The 12637-nt window shown below is 38.8% G+C and overlaps 1 protein-coding gene across 1 annotated transcript in view; it reads left to right on the top strand.

The window, feature by feature from the left end:
• Positions 1-12637, top strand: part of DCBLD2 (discoidin, CUB and LCCL domain containing 2) — a 252071-nt gene that overhangs the window by 189523 nt on the left and 49911 nt on the right. The window contains exons 5-6 of the mRNA XM_069785704.1: positions 4333-4449; positions 5808-5860. The gene's annotated coding sequence lies outside the window, so the exon portion shown is untranslated. The remainder of the gene's footprint in view (positions 1-4332; positions 4450-5807; positions 5861-12637) is intronic.

The raw sequence follows: 12637 nt of genomic DNA, 5'->3' as shown, positions 1-12637 counted from the left end.
GAACTACTTGGGCCTCACCAGGAAAAGCTGAACCTAGAGGAGCACTATAACAAGGAATAAGAATCCTACAGAACGAAGCAGAGAGCTATTTAGGAGCCAAAGAACAAGTAGTGAATCTACTAGAGCCTGAGGGGAATCTAAACACTACTTAGAGCCTTCTGAGGCCATAGGGAGTTTTTCAAACTATCTGTTTTACAGTAGAATCCTCAGTCCTGAAGAGCAGTGGCAACTTTAAATGTCTTTTTTCCTTTTTGGCTTTTTTTCTTTCCTCTGGGAGAAGGTAAAAGGACTTAAGGGTCTGTATAAAAGCCTCAAGGTCCACAAAATGCAATCTCCTGTTATGGCAAACAGTCATTTAATAGAAATCTACTCACAAACTGTTGGCAATCCTTTTAAAATATAAGTGGTCTTCTTGCACCTATTATGTCAGAAGGCTGTTTAATAACTCCCTGCTCTGCTCTTTAGAAGCCTTCTTTTAGCTGTCATTTTGCCAGTATCATCTTTTGCAATGAAGGTCAAATTCCTCTTATCTATGAGCTTATCTAATTGCTCATTTGAACAATATCACTCTTTTAGGCACCTTAGCAAGATAGGCTCTTTGTGAATGTAGTATCCAGTCTCCTGACCAGCCTAGCGTCCAGTCTCTGAATGTGTTCTGAGCACCCAATCCAGATCAAATTAATTTTTTAAGTAATGGTGACTAGAACATGACATTCCAGGGGATGTTTCATTATGTCATATAAAATTAACTTAATATTTCCTTATCTCTGTTAAAATATCTTGCCTCTCAGATGAGGATCATATTTGTCTTTTTCATGTCTTCATGCCAGTCACATCTCATAGTTGGGCCATCAACCTAACACATGGGTCATTATCCCCGGACATCTCCAGTTGACAAACTACCAACTTAAATGAGAAATTCTTATTAGTCTTTGCATTTTATTGTAGTTCATCACATTTCTATTACTCCTGACTTAAAAATCAATCTTTCTTGTATGATAATCTGTTCCCTCTCCTTATACAGTATTTTGCCACTGTACTGAAAATGCCTCCAACTGTGTCATCAACAGATTTCATTAATATGTTCCTAGTCTTTGTGCCAAGGCCATTCATGAGAATATTTTATAATATTGAGTTCCATAAACAGTCCTGGAGGATGTCTCTCTGTAATCTTCCTTGACCCCTCAGTGATAAACCCTTGTTCTCTCTCTCCCTTACTCTCCTTGCCAAACCCTCTTGTTATTATCATACTCAATTGTATCCACACATTCAGGTGATTCCTATACTATTTCGTATCTTCTCCACTTTAATTGATGAACTGTATGAAAACGCTTTACAAAAGTCACAATAGATTTACTGCATTTTCTTTCCTAAAAGAAGTTGATTGTTGTCAAAAACAATGCCAGATGAATCTGTTATCTTTCATAAACCCAGACTGCATTTTGTCCTATTTTTCATTACCTTTATGCCTTGTACAATATTTTCCTTTGCAACATGTTCTAAAGCCTTGTATACTATTGAAGTTTACAAGTGCATCATCATGTCCCTTCTGTATTGTTAAACACAGAAGTAGTGTTTGCTGTACAAACCTTGGTACTGGGGAAGATTATGGAACAGTTTGTCTTGAGAGCACTCACATGGCAAGTCCAGGACAAGCAGGGGATCAGGCATGGGTTTACGAAAGGCAGGTCCTGCTTGACCAACCTGATCTCCTTCTGTGACCAGGTGACCTGCCTAGTGGATGACGGAAAGGCTGTGGATGTTATCTTCCTTGACTTCAGCAAGGCCTTTGACACTGTCTCTCATGGCATACTCCTTGAGAAGCTGGTGTCTCGTGGCTTGGACAAGTGTACTCTTTGCTGGATGAAAACCTGGCTGGATGGATGAGCCCAGAGGGTTGTGGTGAATGGGGTGAAATCCAGTTGGCGGCGGGTCACAAGTGGTGTTCCTCAGGGCTCGGTGTTGGGCTCCATTCTGTTTAATATCTTTAGTGATGATTTGGACGAGGGGATTGAGTGCACCCTCAGTAAGTTTGCAGACGGCACCAAGTTGGGAGGCAGGGTCGATCTGCTTGAGGGTAGGAAAGCTCTACAGAGAGATCTGGACAGGCTGGATCGGTGGGCTGAGGCCAATCGTATGAAGTTCAAGAAGGCCAAGTGCCAGGTCCTGCACTTGGGTCACAGGAACCCCATGCAGCGCTACAGGCTTGGGGAAGAGTGGCTGGAAAGCTGCCCGGCAGAGAAAGACCTGGGGGTGCTGGTTGACAGCCGGCTGGATATGAGCCAGCAGTGTGCCCAGGTGGCCAAGAAGGCCAATGGCATCCTGGCGTCTATCAGAAATAGTGTGGCCAGCAGGAGCAAGGAAGTTATTGTCCCCTGTACTCAGCACTAGTGAGGCCGCACCTCGAGTACTGTGTTCAGTTTTGGGCCCTTCACTACAGGAAAGACATTGAGGTGCTGGAGCGTGTCCAGAGAAGGGCAACCAAGCTGGTGAGGGGCCTGGAGCACAAGTCTTATGAGGAGTGGCTGAGGGAGCTGGGGCCGTTCAGTTTAGAGAAGAGGAGGCTGAGGGGAGACCTTATCGCCCTCTACAACTACCTGAAAGGGGGTTGTAGTGAGGTGGGTACTGGTCTCTTCTACCAAGTAACTAGTGATAGGACAAGAGGAAATGGCCTCAAGTTGTGGCAAGGGAGGTTTAGGTTGGATATTAGGAAAAATTTCTTCACCAAAAGGGTTGTCAGACATTGGAATAGGCTGCCCAGGGAAGTGGTTGAGTCACCATCCCTGGAGGTATTCAAAAAGCGCGTAGACAAGGCACTTCAGAACATGGTTTAGTGGGCATGGTTGATGGTTGGACTCAATGATCTTGAAGGTCTTTTCCAACCTAAATGATTCTATGATTCTATGATTCTACAAGATGGAAAAAATAGCCCCCATTTTCTTTTGGTGTCTTTGGCAGATAATCCTTAATTTCTGATTTGTTAGCAATGCACAGTGATCCATTTTTTTAATGATTAAAGACTCCCCCTCTCCATCTCCCCCCTTTTTTTGGTCTTTTTGGCAATTCATACTTTATTGCTATTTTTTCTGATATCCAAGGCAGAGAAATTTTAGTTGACTAATTTCCTTTCCCATTTTTTCTAAGCTTCTCTTTACTTCTAATGTATTTTTTTCAGGTAGCTGCTCATCCAGTTACAGTCAAACCCCTCCTCTAAAAGTGTCTTTTATTGGGATTCAAGTTACAGAGGGTTTTTGCATCTCCTGCTTACAAATTCTCCCAAATTTTCTCAACATTCAGGACTTTGAGCTATTCAGTCCAGCCTACTTCACCAAATGGTTCTCTTTGTTTTACAAAATTGCTTCTTTTTCCCAACACTGCTGTTCGTTTATTTAAAATAATTTCATTTATATTTCTGATCTAACTTATGATCATCAGACCCAAAATTATTTCATGCTACTGTTGTTCTTTAGCCAGTTGGAGCAAAGGCCACAGTCCTTACTCACTAGCACTTTACAGTAAATTCTCAAGCTTTTTCCTTCCACAAGGTCAATGAAAAACATTACAACAGAAAAATCATGTATTTCTTCTATTAGAACAGCACATCTTTCAGTTCACATGATGGCAACTCTGTTTACCAAGTCTCTGATTTACAGTGATGAAGAGGCTGATTCATTCAATATATAGTCTTTTCTTCCCAATGAAAAAACATTTGTCTCATTGTTTTTTCAAGACACACTGTACCTATTCTAGCAATGCCTACTTTATTCTTTAAGGCTAGAACCCTACCCCTTGAATAATCCTGATAATTTCCAATGGGGCAAATTTAGGGCACGATATTCTGAGAAGACATAACACAATCTGACCCTAAAAGAAAGGCAATGAATTCTACTGAGGAAGGTGAATTTTTATTGTATTACAAAAGGTTGTGCTGGTAATTGCAGGAAGAAATTCAGGGTAAAAAAAAAAGGCTATGAGGAAAAAATATATTAAGACCAAAATACACGACAGTCCAGAGACATCTTCCAAAGGAAATCTTGGAAGCAGAAAAGCCTTGTACTTTTGAAAGCAGATTTGACAAAGCAATAGAATAGGTCCTGCATTTTTAAGCTGGCTAGCAGAGATTTTTTCCATCTGTAGCTTCCATGTGTCTGTGTTCCCTACCTCCTCTTTCCCTGACAGATGTTCTACTCCTCATTAAATAAGGAAGTGACAGCACCCTTTACTGACTGTTCCTCAGTTTTCACCCATAATTTAACCCCAGATTTCAAGTACTGCTGCACTGCTTTGCACCTATTCCACTGAGATTAATTCCAGCTAATTTCTGTCTTTTAGGTACTGTTACTGTCTGTGGCTCAGCAAAAGAAGGGAAGGAGGAAGAAATGCTACCTACTGTTCAGCAGTTCTGTGAATGAAAAAACTTACTTTTAAGGCTCAGCTTGCAACCTGTGGGTAGGACTCAAAATGTTTTTTATTAGTTCTGTTTAATATCACATACTGAAGTTTGAGGCACCAATGGTAGGTGATTGATTTTTGTAGAACTAGTTCCCATATCTCTAATTTCTTTACAATCTTTCTGTGTACATTGTTAGATTTACATGCATTCCCCCCTCAAACATTAGGCTGGAGTCATTCTTCATCTTCCAGGGTTAACTAATCTATCATTAGATAAACCCATGCAGATCCACATGAAATGTTTGCTTTTAAAGCCAAGCTTTCTTACATCAGCTTTTGACATTTTATTCAGTTGGACAAGCTGATTAATGGTGTCAGCATTATACATTTGCTTTGCAATGAATACTAAGCAGATGTTATACTGGCTTGTTGCCGCACACTGAGCATGAAGAGGTAAATCCTGCGAGACCTTGCTTTTGTTAGTAGGTCAGTTACCAAAAGGTCAAATAGTGTCTCTTAGACTGTTTCCTACATAAATATGATATTGATTAATCTTAGATATTTTGATTCAGGTCTTCTGGGAGGGGCTTTATATTAGAAGTACAAGGCCAAAACCTGACATGTCAGACTAGGCAAAATGTCTGCTGACTGTAAGGGCAATTTTTTCTGTGAGGGTTTCCAGGTTGAACCAGCTGTGAGTTGCTCTCATTATAGCTTGCATTTTCTCTCTCAGCAGACATGCAGGCGAAGTCTGTAGGGAGAGGTAACATCTTTTCATCAAGCCAATGGGATGTAATGAAAGAATGTTTCAGGCACACAAGTCCCTCTTTAGGTCTGAAATAGAAACCACAAACTTCAAGCTCAATACAGAGTGAGAAGGGAACAGTTTTTCCAAAAAATCTGGGTAAGCACCCCTAGGATAAAAGGAAATGTTAGCAAGAGAAGAGATGATAAGCCATACATAAGCATTTTCCTTCAACATAGGCTAAACTTCAGAAATGAACCCACTGAAACAGAACTACATCTGTTTGACACTGGCAGAAGAGAATCAAGTGCCTTGTTACAGGTTTCAGAAATGGGCCTGTGCCACAAAGTTTGAGTCAGATCTGAAGTTTCGCAAAGTTCAGGAAGTTTTCAGAACCAGGGCTCTTGGGCCCTTCTCACATAGTTTACAAAATGGAGGCTGTAAGCCTGCATTATCTGTTGTCCTGGGACAAAGATTTGGGACTACTCTCACAGAGAGAAATAGAATTATTATCTCTCTGCCTTCTGAAAAGCCAATGGAATTATTAATTTTATTTAATTTACGGATGTATTAATTTTAATATATATGTGTGTGTGCAATTATTAATATATTAATTTGTTAATTCCCATGTGTTGTTTTTTTCTTTTTTTCCCCAAAATTCTTTCTCCAGTCTAGCCAAAAAGAAGAAGGAAAATAGAAAACCTACACATTAATCCCATACAGGTAAAACTTGATCTGTTTCAATACGTGCAAGATACAAATATTCACAATGCTCTTGGGTCTTACAGCCATCTCTAAGGCTCAGGCACTAGCTCCCAAGTGAATCTCTATTAATGCCCAGTAAACATCCTTCAAATGAGATTTTATAAAATAATTTTGAGTATTTATGGTATTTAAATACTAGAAGTTTGAATTATAATTTTTATGGCATAAAGTGTTTGAATGTAAGCTACTTCAGCTAGAATGGCACAATTATATTGACACAATTCTGCTGGTCAGAAAAACCTTTTCCTTTAACTGTTCTTGTCCCATAAATTCCTGGGAGCTTGGTTATTTAGCTTAAGCTGAAGAGAATGGATTCAGCTCTGGAGGTCCATAGTTCACTGTCTGCTTTTGAAGGGTATGACTAATATTTAATTCAATATTTCATTCACCTCTTTAAAAAGACAAACATAAAATGACAAAGACATAAATATAACTAGACCATCTTCTCTATTAAGTTTATATTCCTGATAATTGCATGTAGGTTGTTTATACTTCTTTCCCTAAGCATAAATATCATCGTTACTTGCATTTCATGAAAATAAGTCCTTCTCTGGCTTAAAAACCAATGCATCTTAAGCCTGTTCATTCAAACTATTGAGAGTTCATATGAACTAAAAGCCCAAAGGTAACAAGGCTTTTACTTACTGAACACCTTTTATATCCCCAGTGTATCTTTCCCTCTGTAAGCTGAGTCTCAATTGTGACATAAAGTGGTTTCTAACCGAATTCATCGTCTTCCAGTTGACTGTACCCTTCTCCTTGAATATGAATTTGCAAGCAAGAAAGCTATTGAAAGGTCAAGGGATAGAAAGAAGCAGCACCCTGAACAGAATGGCAGTTATTCCTTCTGCCACTTCAAGTTACTGACTTCCTTGCTGTCTCCATGCATTCGTTTGCATAATAGAGGTGATCATCTGGCCTTTATTACAGCAGATTAAATGTAAATCAGTTACTGAAACATAAAATACATCCTAGGGAACTCTCTGCACACTGGCATACAAATGAAGGTCCTAGTGCTGCTTAGAGACACTGGAGGTGACAAAAGAAAAATATTAGTTTTGCTGATGGACTCTCATTGTTACAATTTGTATAGGAGGCTACAGAAGGATTTCACTGTCTTGGTGAAAGTGTTTCTTTTAGTTCATCTCCCTTCTCCCATTGCTGTAAAGTTTAAGAGACTGGACTTCATATTTCAGTATATAACTTGCCAGCAAAACCATCCGCATTTTTGACACCCTTTTGGACTGAACTGGACTCCAAGCTGGGAGATTTCTGCTTACATTGAGATATAATCATGTACTTAGTGGCCTTATTTTAAGCACCAAACCTAATGAAAAGACCCTCCTATCTGCAACATTTTACTGAGCCATTCTGCTTAGAATATATTTCCAGTTTCTCTGGTAAGACGCTATTTTCTTTCTCAGTACAAGAACAGCTGCAGGCTTTTATTCCTAACATTTAGAAATAAACAGAAAAGTATTGACCACACTCCTACTCAACCTTTTTGACCAGGATTCCCTACCTTTCATTTTTGTTAGAGCAGGCTAGGATGCCATGCCTCCTCTATCACTTAACAGAACTACTGCACATACACAGTCCAGGAGTTCCCAGGAAAATGTCGCACATCTATGTAGCCGTGCCTCCTTTCAGGAAGCCTGTCAGTTACTGCTATAACCTTCTGATGATCAACATGATAATCCCTTTCCCTTTAGGTTTGCCCATAAGATATGATTTAGTGAACCTTTTTCTTCCCATCTGCTGCAACTGCCTGTCCAAGTTCTTCATGACTGTCTCCAAATCAATTTTCACTGACATTTGTCTAAGTCACATCTCATTTGCAGAATGAGAGATTGACACTAATAGGTTGCAATCTCGCCTAGCAACTAGCATCTTGCTCATGAAGTCTTGCATAAAGCACATTGGGGCATGTGTTGGCAGAGAAGCTGTGGCGTTGCACTTTAACAGGAGTGTGTGTCATATTTGCCTCATATATCTGAAAACGGAAAGGAGCTAGGGAACTGAGTATTGCCAGTTATAAATTTCAAAAAGCACAAGGGCCGAAAACACAATGCTATTTTAAGAAGATGTGGAGCCAGGGAGTGCGAGTCTTTCTTCTCTTTTGGTTTTATCAAATTGCTGGTTCATTTGGGCCATCTTTTAAAATTACTTCAACAATCATAAAGGCCAGAAACTTACTCTTTTGTAACATCTTTTATCTCTCTGGTTGTTTTTTTTTTTTAAATTTGGTTTTTGATTCTTGAAACTCTTGGACAGTCATCCAAGTGCTGGTAACAACACAAAACACCACAAATTTCCTGGGTTTATAGTAACTGGCAATGCCATTCTCCAGGGAGAAGCATTAGCCCCATGCATAAAGCTTGGATTTCAAATAAAACAGCCCTATTTCTTCTTCAAACTTGATCATATGCTCTCATCTATGTCTTTATTAGTATAGTACAGTATTTCTTTTACAGCTTTTAATATTTTTAGCTTTCCTCCCATTTAAAATTACAATTCTCTGCTATTTCAGTTAAACTCTACACCAATTTTCTTGAAGCTGAGTCATTTTTTGCCTGCAGTTCTAGCTCTGTATTTCATCAGCACCAGTTAGGGCTGTCCATCAGCAGCACATTACTTGAATCTGTACAAAAGATATAAATGGCTTTTTATCATTGATCTGGTGTTTCTAGAATATATTTTCACATTTTGATTCTCCTCTTTTCACTACAAATCATTTTACTCATCACAGTACTGATATGGTTGCAGGTCAGCTCAGCTCAGTTTGCTTTGGTGGGACTACAATCAATCAGATAAAAAAAATTAGGCTGCTCTCCAAATTCTTTATCTGGAAGAGACAAAGCTGATACCAATATGCTCATGATCTGATTGGCAATTTTAAGAGCAAGCAAAGTATAAACTCTTGAAAAAAAAGAATTTATTTGCTGTGGCGATTACTAATCTTATCTGCAAAAAGAGAAGAATGCCTTTATTTCTGAAACAGAAAATTTTGCTTGAAGTTCTTCCTTTTTGATCTTAGCTTCCAGATATTGTCTTCACAGGTCCCAGATTGTAGCATTATAGTCTCACTTCAAGTTTCTGTTTACATCTGAGGCTCCCCTGTAAGACAGCATTAGGCACAAATATATTACAACTAAACATTATGTTGTTCTCTGACATTGATGTATGGACATAGTATTTTCTTTAGGTTGGATATAAAGGCCTGAAACATGTGACACTTAACTACTCTGTTTCACCTTCATAAGGGTGAAAGAAAGGGTGCTCTTAATTATTTTCCTAATTTCATAAATGTGATCTGTTCTCCTCAAGCATGTAAATATATCAGTAAGGACCTGCATCTTTTGAGGAGCCAGACATCTAAAACTTTTCTACTTACTGCTGGTCAGTGAGATTGGAAGCAGGAATCAGTGTAAAATCAAATTATGATTCAACCTGGTACAGTGACTAAAGTAATTCAGAAGCAAGAATGAGTAAGGATGCAGGCAGAGAAGAGGACTAGAACTATACAGGCAAAATACAGAATTTGGAGGAGGTGCACAGGTTGTGAAAGATTGTTTCAACCTGGGGTTTGCATAAAAGAAGCAAAGCCAAAAAAGGCAACTAAAGTCCTGACAAAAATATAAAATATTGAAAAGAATGTGGAGAACAATACATTAAGTATAAAATAGAGATGAAATGTATGGAAATAATTGAATCAGCAGACTCATGGTTCCTGATTCAGCAAAATAGCTACAGACTTACATGTGCTCTTCATTCCCACAGAAGCTAAATCCATGATTAAAATCCCGCATGTGCTTATGTGCTGAATTAATCCTATAGTAATCATAGTCTCCTCCTTCAGCTCTCACTGAGCCATAGAATTCACTGCATCCATGGAATTTAAACTGCTCGGTACTTCAAAATACAGCTTTTATTTAAGAGTACCAAACCCATAGTTATGAGACACAATTCATCTTTAATGTTTTTCTAACTGTTTTTACTTGAAGGATCTTAGTAGTACTGGGCATTGATCCAATAAACATGAACTCGTTCAAGGGTAGGAGGCAGTATGAGATCCTCCCTAATATTTTCCTTCTATATGTTACCATGTTTAAATAAGCAAAAAAAAGCTTAATTTTTTTCCCCAGCATCCCTGAATTGTTTCACATATACAATGCAGTAAAAATGTAAAAGATAATTGTTCTTGGAATTTATGCTACCATTTTTCCCTGATAATGACTTTAGGCATAGTAAAATTAACAGATGTTTCTTACCAAAATAACCCACAACTAAATGTTATGTGTTTATTCTCTTCTAAAACACAAACCAATCAGCAACCAAATAACTCTAGAGTGTCAAATAAACGTGCTTTATGTACAATCATGAGGCTCCTATCTGAAGTGAATTAAAAATTAATCTTAGGTAAATGTATCATGGTGGTTTTGTAAATGTGTTTCTGAGGATGAGATTAATTACATCCTTTGATATCAATAATATACAATCAATACTCATTTTCCTTTCTAAAAGGATGAAATCAAATCCATTCTGCAACTGGGACTTTGTTATTCTTAAAAAAAAATCAGCATAATAGGCAATTAAAATGGGAACAAAGAAAAAATTAAAACAAAGAGAGGAGTAGGAGGATTTTTACTGAAAGCTATAACAAAAAAATCCCTAATGAGATGAAAATGAGTAGCCAAGAGCAACAAAAGCTAGATCCTAAGACCTAGATCCTGTAGTCTTGTAGTACCACACATTTAGCTAATGCCACAGAGCATACTGCAGGATTCTGGAAGTGTTTGCAAGATCAGGCACCAACCATTCAGCTTGGCTGTAGGTTAGTAGTAACAACAGTTAATAAAATAACATTTGAAATATCATGTAAACTCCTGAAGCTCCAGAGATGTTTCTGTTCTGTAGAACTCATGATAGCTTAAATTACCCACAATTTTTCATGGGTTTTCTTTGGATATTTGATTTAAAATACTATGGAACCATTCATTAAAATGTGTTTTCCAACAAGCAGAATTATGGCAAAGGAGATGAATCGTGTTTTCAATAAAAGTTTCTTTTTTAATTAAAATACTTTAACAATCAAAAATAGTAAGAAAAGGGTGAGGTTTTGTTCTAGTATTGTTGTAGCTGTTAAGTTATAAAGCTGTATTTCAATGAATAATCCTTTTATATACTATGAAGCCCAGACAGTTTTAGAGATGGCATGTTTTTTCCATGGCATATGTCAAACCCGCCTGCTGACCAGGGTCCAGTTATTCATGGGCAGCACACTGGATCTATCCTCTCTCAGGTAAAAGGGCTACTTACCTAATGAACATGGAAGATAAAGATTTCCTTTAACATTAAATGATCTTCTTAGAGTGGCACCAAGACATCCCTGTATTGTGATCTAATAATTCAGTGGATAGCAGAGAGAAACTGTGAACCTGAGTACAGATCTGGACTTGCTCACGAGTGATTATCTGGGAACAGTGCTAGTAATAACCTTCAGGTGTCTGCTGACATCAAAAAGGAGACGTGTGGCCCGTAGATAGACATACAGCACTTGTATTTAGCTGGGTGGGTGGGCCTTTGTATTTACTGTCACAGAAAAAAATCTAGTGCATATGTGACTTTTAGAGATTTAAGGGATAAGAAGGTGGAGGAGCTAGCAAAGCTCTGATGTGTTAATATCATGAAGGAAGACAATTAATTTGTCTGCTTTAAATGCGTTATTCCTTTTCTTCAAGTTCAGAAGAATCAACTTCTTCAGAAGAAATTCTTATTTCAGTTAGAGAACACAGATAAGTAACTACAGAAACTGGAAAGTTGAAAATCTCTTTTGCTTAATTAGAACATCCCCTGTCACTGCAGGACTCTCCTCTATAGTCTATTATCAGGTGTCTTAGAGTCATACAATCATAATTCAGGTTGGAAGGGACCTTCAGGCGTTATCTAGTTCAACTCCCTGCTCAAAACAGGTCTAATCAGATCAGGTTGATAAGGGCCACATTCAGGAGAGTCCTGAACACCTCCAAAGATGGAGATTCTACAACTTCTTTGAGCAATCTGTTCCAGATTTTTTTTCCCTTTTATCTGGAATATGGAATTTACCATGTTGCAACTTGTGTTTGTTGCCTGTTGTGCCATCACTGTGCACCTCTGAGAAGAGGCTAGTTCCATCTTCCCATCCTGTCCTGCAGTCAGGTAGTTACAGGCAGCAACAAGGTCTCCCCTTAGCATTCTCTTCTCCAAGCTGAAGATGTCCAGCTCTCTCAGCTTCTTCATGTGCATCATGTTCTCCCTGACCATTTTGGAAGCCTTCTGATTGACTCTCTCCCATTGTCAAAATTGTTCTTGTACTGGAGGGAGCCCAAAACTGGACACAGTACTCAGATGAAGTCTTATGAAGGATCACTTCCCTGGCCCTCTTGTTAATACAGCTCAAGACGCTGTTGGCCGCCTTTGCTGTGAGGGCACACTGCTGGCTCTTATTCAAATTGTCCACTAGGACGCCCAGGTCCTTTTCTGCAGAGTTGCTTCCGAACAGCCCCCAGCCTGTACTGTTGCACAGGGCTATTCCTTCCCAGAGGCAAGACCTTGCAGTTGCTCTTTTTGGACTCCAGGAAGCTCACACCAGCCTGTTTCTTCAGACTGTGGAGCTCCCCCTGAATAACAGCCCTGCCCTCCAGCTGAATTCAGCTTTCGAAATGCAGTAAAAGAATGTAAAAGCTAGAGACCCAC

This window comes from Haliaeetus albicilla, chromosome 6 (genome assembly GCF_947461875.1).
Source record: "Haliaeetus albicilla chromosome 6, bHalAlb1.1, whole genome shotgun sequence".
NCBI classification, from domain to species: Eukaryota; Metazoa; Chordata; class Aves; order Accipitriformes; family Accipitridae; genus Haliaeetus; species Haliaeetus albicilla.
This window is presented reverse-complemented; position numbering and strand designations above follow the sequence as displayed.